This window comes from Sarcophilus harrisii, chromosome 2, assembly GCF_902635505.1.
Source record: "Sarcophilus harrisii chromosome 2, mSarHar1.11, whole genome shotgun sequence".
NCBI classification, from domain to species: domain Eukaryota; kingdom Metazoa; phylum Chordata; class Mammalia; order Dasyuromorphia; family Dasyuridae; genus Sarcophilus; species Sarcophilus harrisii.
The window spans coordinates 493434958-493458496 of record NC_045427.1 but is presented as its reverse complement, the minus strand read 5'-3'; the positions used below and the strand labels follow the sequence as shown (position 1 = coordinate 493458496).

Genomic DNA, 23539 nt, shown 5'->3' with positions numbered 1-23539 from the left:
GAGCCCTATTGAAACAGCGAAACTTTTTCTAGCTTCATTCAATAGTATATGGGTGGAAGTAGAAGATGGAGATGTGAGAGTAATCTAGGGCTAGGATTTGGCAGAGGGGAGTGGTGGTAGGATAGTTGGGTAAGGGATTTGGGAATATAGAGTTGAATTGTTTAGAAGTATAACTTCTGCATTGGGAAGATAGAAAAGCAATGTCAAAACACTGTGATGTGGAGGGATTATAAGCAATAAATAGATTTAGGAGAGATGAAGCATAAGATGAGATGAAATGATAGATTATGGTCAGAAGTACATTAGAAGATTTGGTTAAATAAGTAGAATACTTCTGGCTAATGGTGAAATCTAGATTTTTACCATTCCTATTTTAATGATAGAATGGAGTAGTCATGGCAATTAAGGAATTTGAGGAATTAGGGGAGTAGTGTGTTTGAAGAGCATCATTATGAATATTGAACTGTTTTGAAATAAGGGTAAGAGATGGTAGAAGAGGAAAATAGGGAGCTGAATGCTGAACTCTTTTAGAAAAGAGGGAGAATGATCTGGAAATTAATAGAAAATAGCCACCATGAGCTGTTTTTGGTGAGAATATTATAGCGTCAACTAGAAATAAAAAGGAAGTGAAGTTGCTAGGTGATATTGGCAAAGGGAGAAATGTGATTGTGGTAAGCAAGAAATATTTTGATTTTCTCTCCAAGATCAATAATGTGTTAAGAAGTATGAATGAAGGTACATTTGGGACTGGAGAGCATGACTAAGAATACATTGTCATCTGGGAAAGGCAGGATTCAAAGCAAATAGATGGGAGACTTATGAGAAAATGACATCCAGAATGAAAGGGAGTGTTTTTTTTTTTTCCCATTAAGGAAAAAAGTATTTCAAAAGGCACAGTAGAAATGGTTAGAAGAATTGGAGTGAGATATGGATAGCATATTGTTGAGGAGGAAGATGGGAATAATAACTAGAGGTAGGAGTTGGGTATAGTTGATTTCTAAAGAGCTAGTGATTGGGTAATACTGATAGAAGAAAAAGTGATAGAGGGAGGGTGGTGGAAGTTTGCTAGCCACAGAGAGAGTAGTGGGTGACAACCCTGTGAATTACTACAGGTATGTATAATAGGTACCTAGGTTTAGGTACTATGAATACAGTGATTCTTTTTCATTAAGGGGATTGAAAAATTAATAGTAATTCTAATAATAATAATAGTTTATATTTACATAGAACTTTACAATTTACTACACACACATTAATGATTCTGTGAGGTAGATAGTAAAAAGCATTTTTTTTTTTTCAGTTAAAAGAGAATTGGATGTTAATGCTGTAAAGTTACCCATGCATATAACCTGTAAATAAAAAGCTATTAAATAAAAAAATAAAAAAATTTTAAAAAGAGAGAATTGGAAAGAATAACAATGTTTACATTTTTATAGTTATTTAGGATTTTAAAAAACCTCTTACCTATATTGATTTAATTTATGTACCCACTATGTGGTAGTGAGAGGAGAGAAGGAAAGAGGAACATAGATATTATTTCCATTTACTGAAGAGAAAACATTTAGAAAAATCAAAAATCTTGAGTTGGAAAGTTTTCTAAGTTCATTTAGTCCCACCTATACCTGAATAAGAATCCTCTCTACAACATTCCTAACACATAATAATCCATCTTTCACTTGCAGAACTCTAGGGATGTAGAATCCACAAGTTTTTGAGGGGTAGCTGTTCATTTCTGGACAACTTTCTTAAATCAGACCAAAATTTGCCTATGCATTCTGTTATCCCTAGATTTGCTCTCCTGGCTCAGAGAAAGAAATCTAGTCCTTCTTAAACATAGTAGTTTTTCAAATACTTTTTAAGACATGTTTCATGTCCTACCTGTTCTTTTCTTCAGTTTACTATCCCTAGTTCTTAAACTGATCGTCAAATAGAGAGGTCTCAAATTAATTTTAGTTCAGTAAATATTTAATAATGCTTGGTGCTGAGGGATGCTGGGGGATACCAAAGCAAAAGGAAGTTTTTGACCTTGGGAAATGTATAAGCTACCTTGGGATTGGAGGAGGGGGAGGTTTCACCTTCCTAGATAGTTTTCTTTTTGTTGGTGTCCTAAGAGGTGGCAACTAAAACTAAACATAGGATGGTCTGACCCAGTGTTGGGACTGACTCTCCTCTGCCTTTCTTAATATAGCCTAAGAGAACATTGGCTTTTTTGGCTGTTGTGCCTGAAAGTCAAATCTTAAGATCTTATGAGAATATTTTCTAGGCAGATTTCCTCCATCTGATACTTGATATATATATTTTTTCATTTTGGAAAGTTTTATTTAAAAATTGCTAATAAAGCAAAACAATAGTATTCTTTCTTTCATTTTGATTCAGCTTTCAGCTGGAAGAAAGCTGGGTAAATACAGGGTTTAATAAGATTATGATTCATTCTTTTATCTCTGTATACCAATGCCCAAATATTGTTCCTCTTTGTTGTAACTTCAAGTGAAAGGAACAGAAATTTATTAGGTAGCTTCTATATGCTAGGTATTGTACTAAATGTTAGGGATAGAAAGAAAAGCCAAATATCCTTCCCCTCAAGAATCTCACAAGTTTATGACATAGAAAAATCAGTAACTATTAGATTGATATTTATTTAGCTGGCAAAGAAATTCTAAGTAAACAAATTAGTCAAGTAATTTTATAGAATAGAGTAAGCCGAGGTGTAAGCTTTTTGCCCTTTGTGAAAGAGGTGGGGGGGAAGGAGGCAAGGGAAGACTATAATAATTCAAAATCTAATGGTACTTAATATTTTGAACCCAGTATATGACTTGTTACTTATTCCTATTATATTTCATCTTCTTAGATTTGTCTCATCATTCTAACCCACTGAAATATTTTTTGATCCTAATTGTCACATTCACATGTTAGCCATCATCATCATCATCTTCATTATTTACCATATTCATATAAGTAGTAATGGATGGCAGAACCTGAATTCAAATCTAGATTTTCTGATACTTAATTGTTTTAGTTCTTTTCCCCCCTTCTTCTACAAAGGACTTGAAGTGGAAAAAACTTTAGGATTGTAGGTTCAAGACTTTGTCAACTTGACAAAGCATTTAACTTAATTGGACCTCAGTTTCCTCATCTTTTCATTGAGGATATTGTATTATCTAACCTTTAAGGTCCATAAAGGTGTTGTATTATTTGACCTCTAAGGTCCCTTAGAATTCTCAGTCTGTGTTATTAGGATTCTATGATTTTATTTTATTAGGAACAACCTTCTAATATATGTCTATGTTTTCCCTTTTAACTGGTGTTCACTTTAACAATAAAAATAATGTACAGTTATCAATACCAACTTGTCAGTAATTTACTCTTTACTTCTTCCAGATTTCAATGATTGCACATTCTCATATGTATAAGTGCATATTTTTAAAATATATTTTTAAATTTATAGTGCTTAACTACTGCCCAGGAGAAGGGCTGGTTGCAGAGAATGAGCTGAACACCCACTGCTGTCAGCTTTTTTGGATTTCATCAGTGAGTGGAAATGGGCTGCTATTTTTTAATACTTTACTGCCATCTAGTGGCATTTTCATTTCATATTGCTGTGAAGTGCAAGAACCTGAAGTGTGGGGCAGGAAGCCTAGGCATTTATTTGGTCAACAAAACATTTTTCCTTCTAGTCGTAGGAGGGCAGCAGAGATGCTAGAGTAGAGGCTTTGAATGAAATCAAAGTTGCCTTGTCCACACGTGGGCAGTGTAGAGTAAGGCTCAAGAAAGGATTTGTTTTCCTCACTCTCTCTCACAAAAATAACATTTCAGCTTTCTTGTTTTATTAGAAGTAGAATTATAGCACATCTAGGCCATAGAGCAAGTTATTTAACCTTTTTTTGTGTGTCATGGATCCATTATTAGACTGTTTTTAAATGCAAAAATAAAGTATATAGAATAGCCAAGTAGGAAAAAAAGGCATTTAAATTCCTGGATCCAAGGCTCATAGATTCTTTTAGAAAAGCTGAGTGGTTCAGCCTCTTAGAGTGTAGCTCTTTCCTTTATTTCAATGATGAGATCCTAGGGCACCTTTTGTGTTCTGGTCTTAAATTGCCATTGATGATAACCATTTACCACCACCACCACCCATGATAATGACGAAGAAATATTAAATGTTAATTATGTACTGGGCATTGGTAATATAGTATTAGAATGAAATAACCTGTGCTCTAAAGGAGCTTATATTCATGTTTAATCTATACGGTACCAAATAATTCCCCCAATGTATGCAGTTGGCAGAGCACTTTATATTAATCACATTTGAATTTCATAGCAATGCTGTGAAGAAATAGGTACTATAGATTTTATTCCTTTTTTTTTAGATGATGAAGAAATTGAGGCTCAGGGGTAAACTAGTAAATAGCACTGGTGGGATTTGAATCCAGACCTTCTGGATTACAAGCCCAGCATTTTTCCCTACAATATTTCCTATATTTTGTAGACTGCCATTTAGGAGTACACCATAGTATTCTTTTCCCTGATGTGATTTCTACCTTTTTAAGAGGTTAAGTTATTCTTTGTCTTCACTGCTAAATATTCTTGATATAATTTAGAATAATTACTAGGAAAACATTTTCTCTTTCCTGCTGAAAACCTTATCTTCTTGATTATAGTTTAACATAAGGCTTTTCTATTAGAAATTTGTGAAAAGAATTTGTCATATATTTTGTGTGTGTGTGCGTGTGTGTGTGTGTGTGTGTACGTACTTCTCTGGCCTCTTTTTTTCATCTTTGAAATGAAAAGATTGAATTAGATGGTCTTGAGGTTTCTTCTTTGTGCTTCTGTGATTGCTACTTAGGCTTCCTGTGTTCATTTCCCTATCTGTAGAGTTGGTGATTTTTTGTGATTGTTTTCCGGGTCATTGGGGTCAAGTGCAAAATATTTTGGGTGAAAAGAATTACATAATGGAAAACCCACTGATGAGAGGCAGTGTGATCTAATGTAAAGACTAGTTGGTAGTTATTGACTGGTGACTAAACAGATTCACTTAATCTCTCTGGATCTCTGTTTCATCTCCAAAATGAAGGGAATTGGACAGGTGGTCTCCAAGTTAGTTAGCTTTAGCTATAAAAATCTTGTTCTCATGTAAGTTTTCCTTGTGTTTGATGTTTGGTTTGCGCATTGTTTGAAGGATATGGGCTTTTTAATAGCCATTTAGTCTCATTTATCATTTTTACTTATATTCCCATGATCCAGTGACGCTCATTGAGACTGGACAAAAATAAGGGATCAGTTTTGCAACAAAGGGAATCCTAATAAATGAGTATTCTATATATAATGCATAGTTATGTAACATGATGCATGTATGAATCTTTTTGACAAACACCTGTTTCATATTAATTTTGAGTATTCCTTTCATCAAAGACTAATGAAAAAACTAATCATTTTATTGCTCTAAGATGGCAAATGTTGAGCTTCTTTCTCTTTTATAAGTGGCAAAACTGAGGTTATAGAAACACATAAATTAGGACTGGAAGGAACCTAAGATCCTGCTACCCAACTCCTTCATTTTATATTTGAGTAAATTAAGGTTCAGAGAGGTCTTAATGACCACTTTTGCTTTTATTTTTGCAGTTTATTTCTATTGATTGAATCCAGGTGAAAACCTTCACATTTTGACAGATTTTAAAGGAGATCCGGTTTTGTGAGAATTTGTTTGGTAATGCTGTCCATCCAGAACTCACTATTCAAAAGAAAATTCCAAATAGATATGAGTTTGTGAAGTTTTATGTTATATGAATGTAGAAATTAATTCCTTATACATTGTCATGGAATGCTCTAAGCTTATTAGAAGGCTGCTCTAATCACTTGATTTTTTTTCCTCTAGAGATACCTCTCCTATTTTATATTTCCCAGCATTAGGGGAGGGAAATTGTATGTCAGGCTCCCAGCTTGTCATTCTTCTCTTGTGCTATTAAGCTGAATTCAGTTTTATTGCTTTAACTTTTCAAGGATTGTCACCACTTTTGCTTTCATGGCAACATCCTGGAAACATCCCTAAAAAAAGGAAAGAACAGGAGCTTTATTCAGTTCTCATAAAATTGTCATCAAGGAGATTCTTTGTTCCCCGAGTCAGTTTTGCCTTTGTGGGCCACAATGAAGCAAGTTATTCAGAAAGGGACATTTCTCAACTCCTTCTATCACTGAATGTAGAATATTTTATAGAACTTCATTTTGATGAATGAGAAACTCACCATATGTTCTAAACTGCATTTTTATTCTATTTCTCTAAATTTGTTGAGGACTTTTCCTTTGACTGAAATACCCTCATCAATCAGTCTAGTCTTCTTAGTTAGTACTTCTTGGGGAACAGGGAAATGGCTAATCTTGGTGAAATTACATTTAACAAACATTATTTGGTTTCAGTTTGCATTGGCTAGGGCATAACTTTGAAAAGTTGAATGGGGCTTGTTGAGATTATTGTGTTTAATTTAGGATATTGATAACATCATCTGGTACAAAGGTTGTATGAACAATACCTTCATGCTATTCCCCTTTTCCTGATTATCTCCCCTCTTATATCAAATGTGGAGTGTTCCACACTTGTGTATTTTTAACAAAAGCCATTATTAGTGATTTGCTAGAAAGGAAGCACACAAATCAAGAAAATGATAAAATCTTATCTCTAAGCTCTAACTCTGTAGGTCCACTAACATCATAAGATCAGATGGTCTTTTCCCTTCCCTCTTTTAGCTTTTTACCCAGGACAGCAGAGGCCTGAACTATGTGTGAGACCCCAACAACCTATTAGCCTTTGTGACCCTGATCAAATCACCTAGTCTCTTAGCTTCAGTGACTCACAGGGTTATTTATTGTGAGGATCAAATTAGATAATATATTTAAAGTAAATCACATTAGGCAGGGTTACATAGTTACTGGTGGAACCTCTGTCTCCTGATTTGTATTCAGTGGCTTCCCCTGCTGTGAATAAGATTTCCTTGTGTTTGGGATTCATGTCTTTGTAGATTCTTTTTGCCATCTTCCATTCCTGCAAATCACTTCCATGCGCTGATGGAAACACTTTGCAGAGCTGAATTACATCAGTTGTGCATTTTTGAGGTGACAGAGCATGTCTTCAGTCTTTTGGGGATTTTGAGTTTAGAGTAGGGCATGTGGTAGATCATCTATAGCCTCTAAAAGACTTTTTTTTTTATTATAACTTTCTATTTACAAGATATATGCATGGGTAATTTTTCAGCATTGACAATTGCAAAACCTTTTGTTCCAACTTTTCTCCTTCTTCCCTCCACCTACTCCCCAAGATGGCAGGTTGACCAATACATGTTAAATATGTTAAAGTAAAAGTTAAATACTATATATATATATATATATATATATATATATATATATATATATATATATATATATATATACACATGTCCATACCGTTATTTTGCTGTATAAAAAGAATCGGCCTTTGATATAGTGTACAATTAGCCTGTGAAGGAAATCAAAAATGCAGGCAGACAAGAATAGAGGGATTGAGAATTGTATTATGTAGTGGTTCATAGTCATCTCCCAGAGTTCTTTCGCTGGGTGTAGCTGGTTCAATTCATTACTCTATTGGAACTGATTTGGTTCATCTCATTGTTGAAGAGGGCCACGTCCAATGATCATCATATAGTATTGTTTTTGAAGTATATAATGATCTCCTGATCCTGTTCATTTCACTCAGCATCAGTTCATGTAAGTTTCTCCAGGCCTTTCGGAAATCATCCTGCTGGTCATTTCTTATAGAACAATAATATTCCATAATATTCATATACAATGATTTATTCAGCAATTCTCCAATTGATGGGCATCCACTCAGTTTCCAGTTTCTGGCCACTACAAAGAGGGCTGCCACAAACATTCTTGCACATACAGGTCTCTTTACCTTCTTTAAAATCTCTTTGGGATATAAGCCCAGTAGTAACACTGCTGGATCAAAGGGTATGCACAGTTTGATAACTTTTTGAACATAGTTCCAAATTGCTCTCCAGAATGGCTGGATGTATTCACAATTCCACCAGCAATGTATCAGTGTCCTCTAAAAGACTTTTAAAGATATTGGGTGTTTATTTACACATATTCTGTTACTGTTTTTCAGATTTTCACTTCAAGGTTGCTTCGGATAGAAATGACAGAAGATTGAGGACAAGCAGATTTTCATGCTTCAGACTTCAAACTTAATGCAAATATCATTTTATTTTGAAATTTGAGGGGGGAAATACAGAGATACACTTCTCTGATACCCTTCCTCTGAAGTACTTTATAATGAGCATTTTAATACCATGACCTCTGCCATCCCCTCAATGTAATAACCTGTTTGCCTTCCAAATAAAGTGCTTCTTGTTAGTCTTCCCAATGGACTTTGTGTTTTAATTTCATTTTTATCTGGTATTGAAATTCTTTGCTTTAGATGATCCTCATAGCAAAGTTTATGGATGACAACATGCAGTAAATAATAAGCCCACCATAACTTCCCGGTTTTCATTAAATGCAGTAGAAATTGGTAAAAAACTGTACTAAGTGTTTTTGGAAAACTGAAATATTTTGTCATCTTTAGAAGACAGTCCCTTAATAATTAGAATTTCTACAGGCAGTCTTTGATATTATGAGAAAAATGCATCCTAGGAAATCTGATCGTAAAGCAGTGACATACATTGAATTGGCTAAATGTTATAGTGTTCATCACCCAAGGGAGGGGGCAAAAGTGTTAGGAAGTAAAATGCAGCTTTGATTAGGTAATATTGAAAGAGAAAGAGAATGGTGAAATGTAAATTGGAGGAAAGCAAAAATTGTTTCATGGTGGTCCCCTGCTATGAGTAGAGATTCTTTTTGCCATCTTTATACTTTCCAAAAGTGCTTCCATATGCTCTCTGATGCTCATGATTTTGAAGTAAAGGGCGTGATCTCACATTTTGATAACTGAGGGGATTGAAAGCATAAGGTTAAGTGACTTATTTATGTTACTGGGAAAAGTCAGGCTTAGAATGTAAGACCCTGATTATTCTTTAGGACTATTCCCCCTTCACTATGCTGGGAAAACATTAAGTTGTTTCTGGGCTCTTTTCAGAGGAAGCAAAATTATGGTGAAAGTTCCATTTTTAAAACTTGGATGTTTTAGGTAGGCAGCCTTTGTTAAAAATAATATCAAGGCATCCCACAGGTTGGTTAAATAGCTTTCATGTGTCTCTGGCTTGTTTATAAGGCTAAATAGGATAAAAGTGGATACCTTAGATAGACATGGCTTTAAGTTCTATAGTATATTCCTATTGAAACCCAAGATTTAATGGGTTGGAAATTTAGGAATGACAGAGATAATATTTGGTGTGCCCATTATTCCTAAATAAGAATATTCCTTAAGAATGTTCTGGGCTCTTCATTCATTTTTTGGTTTAAGTAAATATGCAGATGACTCCCAATCCAGCTCTGATTTCTTCAGTATCAAAATCAGCTACTTTCTGTACATAGGATTATAGGATTTAAGACTGAATGGGACATTTTAGCTCATCTAATCCATCTATTTTATAAACGAGGAAATTGAGGCACAGGTAGGTAAACTCTGTGTCACACTGTTAACACAAGTAGTTAATGATAAAGAGTTGTAATTAAATCTGTTTATCTTATTCCGAATCCAGTAATTTTGTTTGCATGCCAAACTGCCATATCTCTACCTGATTGTCTCCACCATATCAAAATTTATGCATTTAAAATGGAGCTTGTTACTTCCCTAAATTCACCCCTGCTCTAAAATTCCTGATTTCTATTGGGTACCATCATCTTAGTAACCCAAATTATTACCAGTGTGGAGTCAACCTACACTGTAACATGTCTTGAATCTGTCTCCTGTTTCCTCAAAACCCCTAATCTAGTTTAAAACATTATTACCTCTCAATTGGCTATTGCAGTAGCTTCCTAATCCAGTCTCCCTCCCTTTTTATAGCTGCCAAAGCCCCAGTTAGGCCTGACCATATTACTCTTTGTTCAGAAATCATTAATAGACCCTTATTTCCTTTGGGAAAAAAATGTGAACTCTTTAGTGTACATTTATAGTCCTCACACAATCTATCTTCAGCTCACCTTCCCAGACAATTCATATTCCTCCCTCTTGTTGCATTCTATAAAACTTGAATGACTTGTTTCTAAGACACATTTCATATCTTTTTTGTGTATACTGGCTATACTTTGTGCCAAAAATGCTCTTTCCATCTCTGCTTCCTATGATCTCTCCAGCTTGCTTCAAGGTTCAGCTCTGGTAAACATCTCTTAACAGAAAGCCTTTTTGATCTCCCACCTCAAATTACTTCATATCTAGTAGTTAATTTTCAATGTTATTACCATAGCATGTAAGCTCCTTGAAGGCAAATACTACTCTGTTTCTTTGTATCTCTTGTGCTTAGTTGATTATCTGTTGAATTGAATATTTTTGCAGCAATCACTTGCTTTGGAACTGAGGAAAAACACATGGGAGATACAAGGATGTCTGCTGAGATGCCTGAGAAGAGTGAAATAAAGTCATCCATAGATACAGATGACTGCTTTGTGTATTTACTTGGGTGTTCCAATTAGATTAATTTCTGGAAGTAACAGCAGGTGGGTGGTGGGTGGTGTCTGATTTAAAAGGTTAACAGTGTTCTCACTTAAAATGAAGCATGTCTTTTCTACTTCACTGGTGGAAATTTTACCACAATTAGTTCTTTGGGTTTGGGCTTAATTATATATCAACCTAATGCTAAACTTTGCTTTTCTTCTTGAGTATATAGTGTCATGAATCAGATATCTTGTATTGATCTTCAAATTCAGCTGCACTGGTAACTTAGTATAAATATAGTAGAAAGAACACTGTATATTGAATCAGGACTACCAAGCCAATAGTAAACACTTAAATGACCCTGTTACTTAGTACCTCTGTAGCACTGGGGAAATAACTTCATCTGTCTTGGGCTTTAGTTTGCTTATCTGAACTAAAAGCTAAGATCCCTTCTGGTTCCAAATTCTTTGATTTTGGTTTTGCATTTCTATAATGCTTTTGTACATGGGTATTCAAAATATTGTATTGAATGTTGAAAATAATTGTCTTAAAATTATATATTGGCAGTGTTATGATCTTGCATTTGCAATTGTCTTTGTTCTCTTCTGCATCAATCCAATACCTCTATAGGGTGGATTTATTTTTGTTTAGTGTGCTCTATGTAGGACCGGAAGTATTTACCACAACTCCTATACACAACTTATTCCCTGCTATTCTCTGAAATGGCAGGAAGCCCAGCACAGAATAACTCCTGCCTACACATTTCCTGTCCCCTATCACATGGAAACCATCTCTCTTGTTTTCTTCTTTTAACAGCTGACACCCATGGCCTCCTTGCTGATCAACCTCTTTTATTTCAAGCTTCAAAACATGTTTTTAAAATGAGTGAAAAATAGGGAGTCACCAAAGCCTGTTTTTTTGCCTTTGGAACTAGCAAACTTCCTCAGACAGGTTATACTTTGGGCTAGTAACCTTTCTAAAATCTGAAGTAATTTTATCCCAAATGGTTTTGTTGCTTTCCAATTCGGATTCAATATTGCTTTTAAACTGTGGGGGTCAGAGTCTTTTGGATTGTGTCTTGGGCCATTGCAGTCTCCTAACTCCATAACGTTAAAAATAAGTCTCTCAAGGGTAAAATGATCCTTTGGGAGCTCCCTGACACTTGGGTGATACTGTGAAGAGGAAGAATTCACTTCCCAAATTCAAGAAGTGACTAGTGAGTTTTGTTTCAGCTCAAGAATAAGTGGGTCAGAACTTGTGTATACTGAACATATAGATGAAAAGGAATGGAGGTATTTCTAAAATGTCACTCATTGCTTTAGTTGTGGAAAAGGTTTCTATAATAATAGCTGACATTTATATAGTGTATTACATATATTATCTCATTTTATTCTTGCAGCAGCCCTGCAAAATAGGTGCTATTATTGTCATCATTTTAGAAATGAATAGACTTTGGCAGACAGAAACCAAGTGCTTCACCTAGGGTCACATAATAAGTGAAGCTAAATTCAAACTCAGATCTTTCTAACTCCGAGGCCAGCATTCTCCACTGTGGCATGTAGCTGTCTAAGAGGAATGATGCTGTACACCTAACTGCACATCTAGAGCCACTGGTTTTTAATAAAAAGATCAGTGCAGCTATTGGTGGGTCTTGTGCTTTGTTTTAGGAGAATGAGACCAACGTGCCTCACTGAATTGCTACTGAGTACTTGTCAGTTAAGCAGATCAATCTTTGAAGAATATTTTGAGCCTTAAGATAGTAGACCCAGTAGTCTTTTGTTCCTTTCCTCTTCAATCTTCATGAGTAACAAGAGAAGGGGGGCAACTGATGGTTCTACCTGAGAACTACATTTGAGAAGTAGAATATTTGTAACAAGTCCCATTACCACCATCAAAAAACCTTTATATGTGCCTATTAAATCACTGTGCTATTACTCTCTTCCAGTGATTAGTATTGAGATGTGGAAATAAGGAAGGAAAAGAGCATTAGGCTAGGACTTGGAGGATGTGGTCCAATCTGGTATTTGCCACCCCTCCCTGGGTTGACTCATGCTTCCTCCACCCCCAACCCAAATTAGTACTACACTTAACCTACCTTGCTGAGGCCACTGGGCTCAGAAAAGCATAAGTCAAATATATATCCATGGCTGACATCAATTCACTTTGGGCAAGTCACAAGGAGTTCTTGACTTCCATGAGTTCAATAGTCATTTTTATACAGATGATTCAAAAATTTATATTTAATCACAATCTCTCCTGGTCAGTTATCATTTTGGGTGGCTTCACTCCCAGTTATTCTGTAGTCCTCTCAAATTCAACATGTCTAAGACACTTCGTCTTCCCATTTGGTTCCCACTCCTCCAGTTTGTCTGTTTTACAAAGATTTATAACCTTGGTATCATCCTTTTGCTCTTTTTCATGATCTGCTCACCAAGGCTTGTTGATTCTACTCCTACATTTCTCATATCTTTCCTTTTTTCTACTCGGTCAACACCTCTTGCCTATGAACTTATAATAACCTCCTTCCTATTTGGTTTCACTGCTTCCAGTCTACTCTATTCCAATTCCACACAACTGCCAAAATAATTTCTCTAAGGAACCAATCATGTGATTTTCCCATTCAACAACTTCAATGACTTTTTAATGGGTAAAATACAATTCCTGAGCACAGTTTTCAAGTCTTACTATGTTCTGGTTTCTGTGATGGGAAGATTGCTGGATTTAGTATTAGGATTTAGAGTTTAAATCCTAGCACCAACACTTGCCTGTCTTGACTTTTGCTTCTCACCCCACTGTTCATTTGTAAAATGAGAGGGTTGGATTTCAGGAGTCCTCAAACTTTTAAAATAGGGGGCCAGTTCACTGTCCTTCAGACTGTTGGAGGGCCAGACTGTAGTAAAAACAAAAACTTTGTTTTGTGGGCCTTTAAATAAAGAAACTTCATAACCCTGGGTGAGGGGGATAAACATCCTCAACTGCCGCATCTGGCCTGTGGGCCGTAGTTTGAGGACCCCTGGAAGGAATTCTGAATGAGGAAACTGTTAGTATCAATGTAAGTCAGCATCTTTTCTTTAACTTAGTCTTTAAGAATAACTGCTTAGAGCACTGAGGCTAAATGACTTGTCCACACTTACACAGTTAATAATCTACTATGTCAAGGCAGTACTTGAATCCAGGCCTTCTAGCTTCCAATCCTGCTTTGTCTTATTTTCCTGATTTGCATAATAAGTAGGAGCTTAATAATATACTATTATATTTATATGTAATTTACTGTATATTAAATAATACATGTTGAATTATTCATCTTTTTCATCTCATGGAAATAGTGAAGCACTTTGAAAAAAGTGTGAAATTTTATATAAATATTAGAACATAAGCTCCTTGTATATAGGGATTATTTTATTCTTTGTATTGCTATTTCCTGAGCACACAGAAATTGATTGATTGAATAATGAACACTTTCCTTTGGTAATTTATTGTATTGCTTCACTAACTTCATTGGAAGAAGGTGTCTTCTAAGGTTAAAACCTAATTCCCTTCTAGTGTGATTTCTTATATTCATCATTACACAAGAAAGGGTCCATTGTAATAGTTCCAATTTATATAACATTTTAGCTATGATGTTCCTATCCACAGAAAGTTTAAGAATATATAAATATCCAGTTCATATTTGTCCTGTCCTCAGGATGATAGTTGTTTTTCACTGTCAATGTAATAAGTCTTTCATGAATCTGATGTTTTACTTCTCTTTTCATATTTGTATGTTATTTGCTTTGAATGATTTCATGTCTTTTCTTCTTTGATAAATTTGGTGTTACGGTGAAAGGTGCCTCGATCACCTTGTTCTTAGGATTTGTGTAGGTCTTTGAAAAATGAAAATATACCTCTTTCCTGCATTTGATTGCATCTGGTAGAAGCAACATTCCACCATTTCTATGACAACACATATAGATCCATATAGCTATTTTATATATAATATAATATATTAAATATAATAGCTGTTACATTGCTAATGTGATGTTTTAATTTGAAAACATATCCTATATATCGTGAGTTTAGCTTAGAAAATCCTTCTAAACTCTATCTCACATACATACAGATGAAGAAACTGGCCCAGAGAAATTTGGACAATAAGTGGAGAATCAATATTTGAACGTAATAAAGTGCTTTTCCTACTATTCTATATTTCTTAGAAAGAGAATGTCCAGATTTGAGATCATGAATCTATTGATTTATTCAAATATTTCTTAACTAGAAGATTGATGTACATAGTTCAAGAATCATTAGCCCTATATTATGAGAAAATTGGAAGCCAAGAAAGGGGAAGTGTTTTGTTCAAGGTCACTTGGCTGATAAGTAATAGTAGCAGCAATTACACAGGTCAAATTCCACCATGTTACAAAAGTGCATACCTAAGCCATCATTACACTGAAGTTGGAGCCTCATTATAGCAAATGACTTTAAAATTATAATAAGTGAAGAAGGAATGACAAAAACATTTTAAAAGAAGTTGCATTCATATTTTATCACTTAAACTTGTAACTTTAGAATATTGATGTTATGGCCAAATTGTGCTCAGAGCTACTCTAAGCCTGGGAAACTTCTACTAAATTTAATATAAAGCTCGACATAAAGCTTTATAGCAATAAGAACAATTGAAAAGGGGTGTGAGAAATTTCAGGAGATAGTGAGTCCCTTCCATAGCAAAGGACTTCAAAAAAGGTCTAGGTCACTGCTTGTAGGGTAAATTGTAGAGCAATGGTGAACTAGAATAGACACAGGGCCACTAAACTGCACAGAAGGATCCCTGCAACTGTATATTGACTTAGAAAATCCCATGTTAATATTAGACATGTTCTATTGTATTTTATTAAATATTTCTAATTATATTTTACTCTAATTCTGGTTATAGGAGAGTGTTGTAGGAACCTTAAGAAGTAGTGTGTTTGACACCTTTTGAAGAGGTTAGTATTATTCAGGGTAGCTAGGTGATACAGTGAATAGAATGTCTGGCCTGAAATCAAGAAGACTCCTCTTTCTGATTTCAAATATGACCTCAGACACATACTAAATGTGTGATCCTGGGCAAGTCATTTTATCCTGGTTTATCTGAGTTTTCTCATCTATAAAATAAGCTGGAGAAGAAAATGGCAAAGTACTCTGTTATCTTTGCCAAGATAACCCCAAAAGAAATTAGAATCAGACATAATTGAAATGACTGAATATTATTATTCAGATATGCATTAGATTAAATGGCTTCTGAAGTCCCACTTCTGAAATTGTGGTTTTGACAAGGGTGATGGAGATCAGTAGTCAGGGCAATATGATGAAAGGAATAAAATAGAATTATTTGCACATCATTCCTCTGCTAAAAAACCTTCATTAACATCATTTCTCACTCTTTTTCCTTTCTCACATTCTGAAAGAGAAGTGACTTTTCTCTTTGCTAAGGCTAACCCCTCATATGTGCAGTTGATCTCTTCCCTTTTCTCTTCTCCAACAGATTTCATTCTCCATCACCACTCCTATCCTTGAATCTACTATACCTATACATGTAGTCTTAAAAAAATACCCAAAGCATCCTGAAACAAAACAAAATAACTTCAATAGACCCAACCACTCCCACAAACTATTTTCTTATATTTCCTTCCTTTCTCACACAAACCCCTTGAAGAAGCTAACCACATTCATTGTCTGAATTTCCTCTTCTCTTTTGATCAGTAAAATGTTTTACAACATGGCTCCTAACCTCATCAAGCTTGACAAATCTGAAAGTCTTTTCTCAGTCCTCATTCTTGCTGCAATTGATGTTGTTGATCATTTTTCATTCCTATATATTCTCTTATCTCTGGGTTTTTATGACTTATTACTGGTTTATTTCCGACCTGTCTGAATGCCTTTTCTCAATCATAAACCATATTTCACCCTTTAACTATTCTCCAAGATTTAGTCCTAGGTCCTCTTCCCTTCTCCCTTCACCTCCCATAGCTTTATGAACTCTCCTGGGTTTAACTATCACATTTACTATATAGATACAGATACTTAGTTCATTTCAGCCATAAGCTTCGATTCTACTTTATTCTTTAATGAACTTTCAAATTGGATATCCTAGACATCTCAAACTCAGGATGTTCAAAAATAAATTCATCTTTCTCCACAAAGCTTCCCTCTTACAAATGTCCCTGTTTCTGTTGAAGGCACCACCAACCTTTCAGTCTTCCAGGTTCATAACTTTGGTACTTTTCTCAACTCACTCTTTCCCACAAACCAAACCTTGCTAAACCTTATTATTTCTACCTTCATAACATTTGACAATAGACCCTTCTCTCCACATACACAGCTATCCCCTGAGTTCAGGCTCTCATCATTTCTTACCTATAGTATTGCAAGTCTAATTTGTCCCCTGGCCTCAAGTTTCTTGCCTTTCCATCACACAACTGCCCAAAGTAATTTTTTTAAAAGCAAATTTGACCCTACTCAATCAACTCTAGTGGCTTTCTGTTGCCACCAGGATAAAATATATCTTTATTTTATTTAAAGATTTTAAAGCCCATTATAACTTGATCCTGACCTCTTCTTTCTAGTCTCATTAGAATGACATCATACCCCTCTTCCCATTTCCATACTCTGTGTCTTGTTCAAATTGGCCCCTCTGGCACTCCAACTCTAAGAACCATGCCTTGGCAGTGGCTATTCTGCATTCCTGAAATTCTCTCTGCCTCATATAGTCCCTCTTTCTTTTAAGTTAAAACTCAAATATCATCTTCTGTAAGAAGTCTTTTTTGATCTCACAAATGCCATTACTGTCCCACTCAAACTATTTTGTATTTAACTATTTGCTATACATTTATATAGCATATTTATTCATATTTATTCTGTATGTAGTTATGTAAGATCCTTATAAGGATTGTTTTATTGTTCAACAGTTATATCCCTAGTGCTTAGCACAGGGTTTAGCATATAGTAGGCTCTTAATAAAATGCTTGTTGATTCAGTAACCATGCTTAATGAATAAAGTCAATATTTCTTCGTACATGGTAATATATAGTGCTGCTCTCTTGTATAGCAATTATTGGCATTCAATGGAGTTGCTACTAACAGGCCTCATGTTCAGTTCAGGGCTACAATCTAGGCTGACACTTTGGGCAGATCCTAGCCAGTCTCTGAGTTAGGCTAACTCAGTGTGATATAGGAGGAGCTGAGAAATGGAGACTGAGAATTCAATCCAATCTCTTCCCCTTCTTCCCATCTTTTAGACTTTATGTTAGGTTTCAGGTAGGAAGACAGAAACTAAAAAGTCCCTCCATTTTCTGAGTGCTTACAACCTTTTGTAATTGGCTTTCAACCAATTTGACAGCAGATTATATATCCAGGTGGTGTTTTATAGTTAAATCAGAAGACCTGGATTTGAATCTTGACTTGATACTATGTGACCTTGATCTCCTTCCTTTTGTGAAGGTTTTCCTCCAGGTCTAGAAATGCCCTCTCTCCTTACCTATGCCCCTTAAAATTCAGTTTCCTCCAGAGCTCAGTTTTAAATTTAAAAGGCCACCAGGTTATATATGAGACTCTTCCTGTTGTCTTCCTTTGTTTACTGGCACTTCAGACCCTTCACAACTGCTCCCAACCTACTCTTGCAGCTTTATTACATCTTTCTGCCCTCCACCCCTTTTACATACCATGATTCAGCTAAAGTGACCTTTCTACTATTGGATACTCACTCCTTCCCTCCTTCCCCTCCCCTGTACCCTCATGCTTGAAGTATTCTCCTGCTTTTTGAAATTCTAGTTTCCTTTCAGGTTCAGCTCCATCAGCAACCTCTTTAGTAAAAACCTCTCCTGAATGTCCTAGAATAGTGTTCACTATTTTCCCTCCCCCAATAATTTAGCATATATTTTGCTTATATCCAAACTTTATAGGTTATCCCACTATACTGCAAATTCTTGGAGACAGGGACTATTTCACCTGTTTTTGCATAGCAGTTACTTAATACTTGTATACTTATTCGTTTCCCTCTTCTCTTTCCCTAACTGTAACATTTCTGATCCTTGGTAAATCACTTAATCTGTCTGTCCTTAATCATCCCATTAGTAAAATGGAGATAATAATAGCATCTGCCTCACAGGATTGTGGGGAACAAATGAAATATATATGCATATGTATATACATACATAAATATATATATAAACATTCATATATGCATATATTAAATGAAATGTTTTGCAAACCTTAAAGCAGTTTATGTGTGTGTGTATGTGCACTATTACCACTATTACTAATAGCTTCCCTGTGAAAAGGTTGTAACATCCTTAGGGACAGGCACTGTCTTTATCCCCAGCACCTAATGGAGTGGATGGTACGTAGCTTCCTTCTGTCTCTCCTATATCTCTTTTGTCAATGCTACTCTCCTGGTCCAGGACCTTATCACCCATTGACAACTTCAATAACTTTTCTGGTTGGTCTTCCTGCTTCAAGTCTCTTCCCCACTCGAGTTCATTCTCCACCTGTCAAATTTTCCTAAAGTACAAAGGGTCTGAAGTGCCAGTAACAAAGGAAGACAACAGCACTAAAGTACAAAGTACCTCTCATCAGGTCACCACCCCCATCTCTTCCTAGGAAACTCCAGTGGCTCCTCTTTACCTCTTAAGATGCAATATAAAATCGGCTGGTGTTCAAAGCCCTTAATAATCTGGATTTTTTCTACCTCTCTAACATGCTCTCACATTATTGCACATCCACATACTCTGATGCAGACTCTGCCTTTCCTGCTCCTCCTACATTCCCTTCCACCGTGCCTGGACTTCTCTTCCTCCTGCCCTCCCCTGCATACATCTTGCTAGGACCGCGTTGTTTGCACGCTGTCTCCCCCATTGGACCAGGAATCCCTTTTGCTACGTTAAATCCCGGGGAACATAACTGTGGCACAGAGGCATTTAATAAGGGATTATTTATGTGAGGGTTTAGCACACAGTAGGTTCTTAATAAGTGTTTCTTGAATGCACACAGTAGGTTCTTAATAAGTGCTTCTTGAATGACCGGTTTATCAAGTGACTTTATAAAAGAGAACTCCGGTGTCCTTGCGTGTAAAAAGAAGTCACTGGTTGAGATGACCTTTAAGGTCATAACCTCTGGCAGTCGCGAGTTCTCACGCTCCCCTGCAGTCCAGCCTAACTCTGGAAGGCAGCGCCCCCTGCTGCCTCTATTGCTCCAGACCGCACACCGCCTCGGCGTGGAAGAGACCGGGGACCCCTGGATCTGGGGCTCGCCCCGAAGGCACTGGGGCCCTGAAAAGACAGAAGCCGCCGCCGAGGGGAATGGTCCAGTCTAGTATCGCCCCGAAGAGCCCAGAGGCGCCCCCGCGTCAACCTCGGCCTCCGGCGTTTGCCCAGAGAGGACGCGGGAGGCAATAACGTGGAGCGCGGGCTCCCCCAGGCGGGGCCCAGTGGGAACTGCGCGGGGCTGTGGGCCTCGTGGGCGCCGCTCTCGGAACCCTTGAGGCCTGGTGTTCACACGGAGGGAAGAGCCCGAACCGGGCCATACAGGCCGGGGAGAGCCGGGACCCTCTTCCGGGTCTCCGTAGGTCTCCTGGGGATGAGGGGCGTCTGTGTGTAAGGTGGTGAGATGTCATGGGATCCCGAGCGCCCGACAGCTGCCGTGCTCCCCTTCGAGCCTTGCTCTCGGAGGGGCGGAGGGAGGACGCGAGCTCCGGCAGCCTCCTGATAGTGACGTCACAAGCTGCAGCCCCGCCCGGCCTTCACCCATCCCCACCTCTCTCCCAGGGCACCGGCAAGGGGCGGGGCATCCCTCGTGACGAGGGGCTTGGCTTCGGGGTGGGGGAGGGTCCCGCAGCGCCGCCCTGGCGGCTGCGCACCTGCTGCCTGTGGTTTAACGGCCCTGCCCTCCTCTCCCTGACACGTGGCCTCGGGAGATGGTATCTCGCAGTGGGCCCCACGGCGCGAGCTGCACCTAACGCCTCTGTATTTTTAACTCGGCTTTCCATAGGAAGTGGCTTCTGTGGGGGAGCTTCAAAGGATGCCCTACTTGTTCCTGCTCTTGCCGCAGTGACGTCACGGAAATGGGGCGAGGCCTCTCAGCCCCCCCCCCCACTCTGAGGGGGTTATGTCCCCTCCCCCCCTCATCTAGCACCTGGGAGGAAGTGGTAGCGTTTTCCACTTCCTGGCCTACTTTGGGTTCCTGAGTCTGTCTGTCCCGCGTGTAAATTTAAACTCAAATAATCTATGATGCAATGAGGAAACTCGAATTTGTGGGGGGGAGGGTGAGGGGGGCAGGAACCCCTCCTGTATTCACTTCTGTGTTCTGGCAGGCGTTCCCCGAAGTTCCTGAGACCTTTACTGTAACATTCTGTTGTCAAACAATTGTCAATAACGATGTCCTCAATTCGGATGATGGCCCCAAGTTTCTTGTAGCGCCCGATAGAAGGTCAGACTTCTCACCCCTTTATGATGAGGAAGGGCTAGAATCTCTTTAGAATAACCAGGCAAGCAGTAAGCCCTTGGCAAAGGAGCCACATTTATTGTTGTTATTGTTTTCATTTTTGGGTCCTGGCAGTGATTGGACTTTTACAGATGGGTAATTTATTCGAGCATTGCCTGAGGACACTGAACGACTTGATCATGGTCTGGCTGTATCAGAGGCAGGATTTGAACCAGGTCTTCTTGATCCAAAACTACCATCTGCTATGCAATATTACCACTGAAAAATCCCCCAATCTTCACCTTGGTTCAATTGGACAAACATCAGTTGATGCTGTATTAGCATATATGAGCAATAGCTCCTGTCCTTAAGGAGCATTCATTCTGTTGCAACACATACAGCTTGCTGACTTAAATTTTATTTTGAAGGCTCTGTTATCTCCTCAAACTGGTATTTTACAGAAGGTTCATCCCATGAGGGATGCAAAAGGTGTCTCCCTCTCAACTTCTTGACATTATCTGATACAATATGTATACTATCCTTCAATTATCCTTGCATTTCATCTCCTTTTCCAGGGATAAAACTCTAGTGATATCCTTCCTGCTGCTTTTCCTATGCAATTTTTTACTGGCAATTGTAATTACTCATGTCCACCATATACCTCTCTATTGATAGCCTTTTTCCTTAAAAAAATAAAATAAAAATAGCTTTTTATTTTCAGAATCCAGGCAAAGATAGTTTTCAATATTCACCTTTGCGAAACCTTGTGTTCTCAAGTTTTCTCCCTCTCTTCTATCCTTAGGCAGAAAGTAGTCCAATATAGGTTAAACATGTGCAATTCTTCTAAACATTTCACTTTTATCATGCTGCACAAGGAAAATCTGATCAAAAAGAAAAAAAAAAATTAGAGGGAAAAAAAACCCAAGCAAACAAAAAAAAGGTGAAAATACTATGTTGTGATCCACATTCAGTTCCCATAGTCTTCTTTCTGGATACAGATGGTCCTCTCCATCACAAGTCTTTTCGGAATTGGCCTGGATCACCTCATTGTTGAAAAGAATCAAGTCCATCAGAGTTGGTCATATAATCTTTTTGTTGCTGTGTACAATCTGAACCTTATTTATTCAGAGACTGTGGTATTATATGATCTTCCTGCCATGTTGCATGAGTAGAACATTGATTTTTAAAAGAGGTAGTTTTTTTCCAGAGAGAAGCTTAAGGTTATTAAAAAGTTTTCCACAGGCAATCTAGATCATTTTCCTATTTGATTCTAGACCCAATTCATTATCATCTATAGTGTCTGTCTAAATTATCTGTACTGTCGGATCTGCTTTATGGTTCATCTAACTGTATATGATAGAATGGGCAAAAATCATTCTTCATGTGCTTGGTTTTTACTGTGGATTTGAATTCTTTTGGATGGATCAGATTTCAGGAAAGAAACTAATAACCTGAAGTGGCAAGGTAGCAGGAAAGGCTTCATGTTAAGGAGATACCTGAACTGACTTTTGAAGGAAACTAGTATTTGTAAAATGTAGAGAAGTGAGGAAGGAGTAAGTTCCAGCATGGGAACAGCCTGTTTTGGAGACTAGAGATGGAATGGTGAGTCCGGGGAACTCAATAGAACAGTTGGCTGGAATGCAGAGTTGTGGGAAGAGAAATAACATTGAAAAGTCTTGAAAGGTAGCTGGAAGGTCAGATTGCAAAAAGGTTTTAAATGCCAGATTGAATAATTTGTACTTTTTCTCAGAGCAGAGATCCTTTGCCGTGTGTGTGTGTGTGTGTGTGTGTGTGTGCATGTGCCAGATTTTAGCTAACATTTAGTAAAAATAAAAATATAATTTTTTTTGCATCCAAGCTTACAGATCCCCTGAAATCTATTCATGAACCCATGTGAAGAATTCATATCTTATAGGCAATATGGAGCCACTGACAATTTTTGAATAAGTGACATCATCAGATTTGTCTTAATTTGCCAACTATGTGTAGGATGGATTGGAGCAGGGAAATGCTGGAATTAAGGGGACCAATTAGGAGGCTATTTAGTCTGATGAAAAGGTAATGAGGGGCCTATACTTGTGTAGTTTTAATGTGAGTGGGAGAAACAGATGTGTTTAAGAATTGTTATGGAAGTGAGACAAAATATAACAACTATTTGGATACAGGGATGAGAGAAAAGGAAGCATAGACTCAGGCCAGCTCTCAACACCTATTTTTGTCCCACTTCTGATCATCATTTCCCTCTTCAATAAACTCCAGTGGCTCCCTCTTGCCTTTATGACAAAATATTAACTCCTCTATTTGACTTTTAAAATCCCTCACAACTTAGTTTCAGGCTATATATCTAGCTTTACTATATATTGCTTCTCTTTCCTCATTCAGCAGTATATAGCCAAACTAGCTTTTTCTCTATGTGTGGGACTCCATCTCACATCTACATACCTTTGTCCACTGACTTGAAATATATCCCCATTTTATCATTGCCTTATCAAATCTTTCACTTCCTTCAACACAACATTTCAGGTATCTTCTGCATTAAACCTTTCT

General features: G+C 37.3%; 1 protein-coding gene across 1 annotated transcript in view; it reads left to right on the top strand.

Annotated features, from left to right (window-relative positions):
* Nucleotides 1-8393, top strand: part of DAD1 (defender against cell death 1) — a 30935-nt gene extending 22542 nt beyond the window's left edge. Inside the window, exon 3 of the mRNA XM_031955021.1 lies at nt 8132-8393. The gene's annotated coding sequence lies outside the window, so the exon portion shown is untranslated. The remainder of the gene's footprint in view (nt 1-8131) is intronic.
* The last annotated feature ends 15146 nt before the right edge of the window (nt 8394-23539 follow it).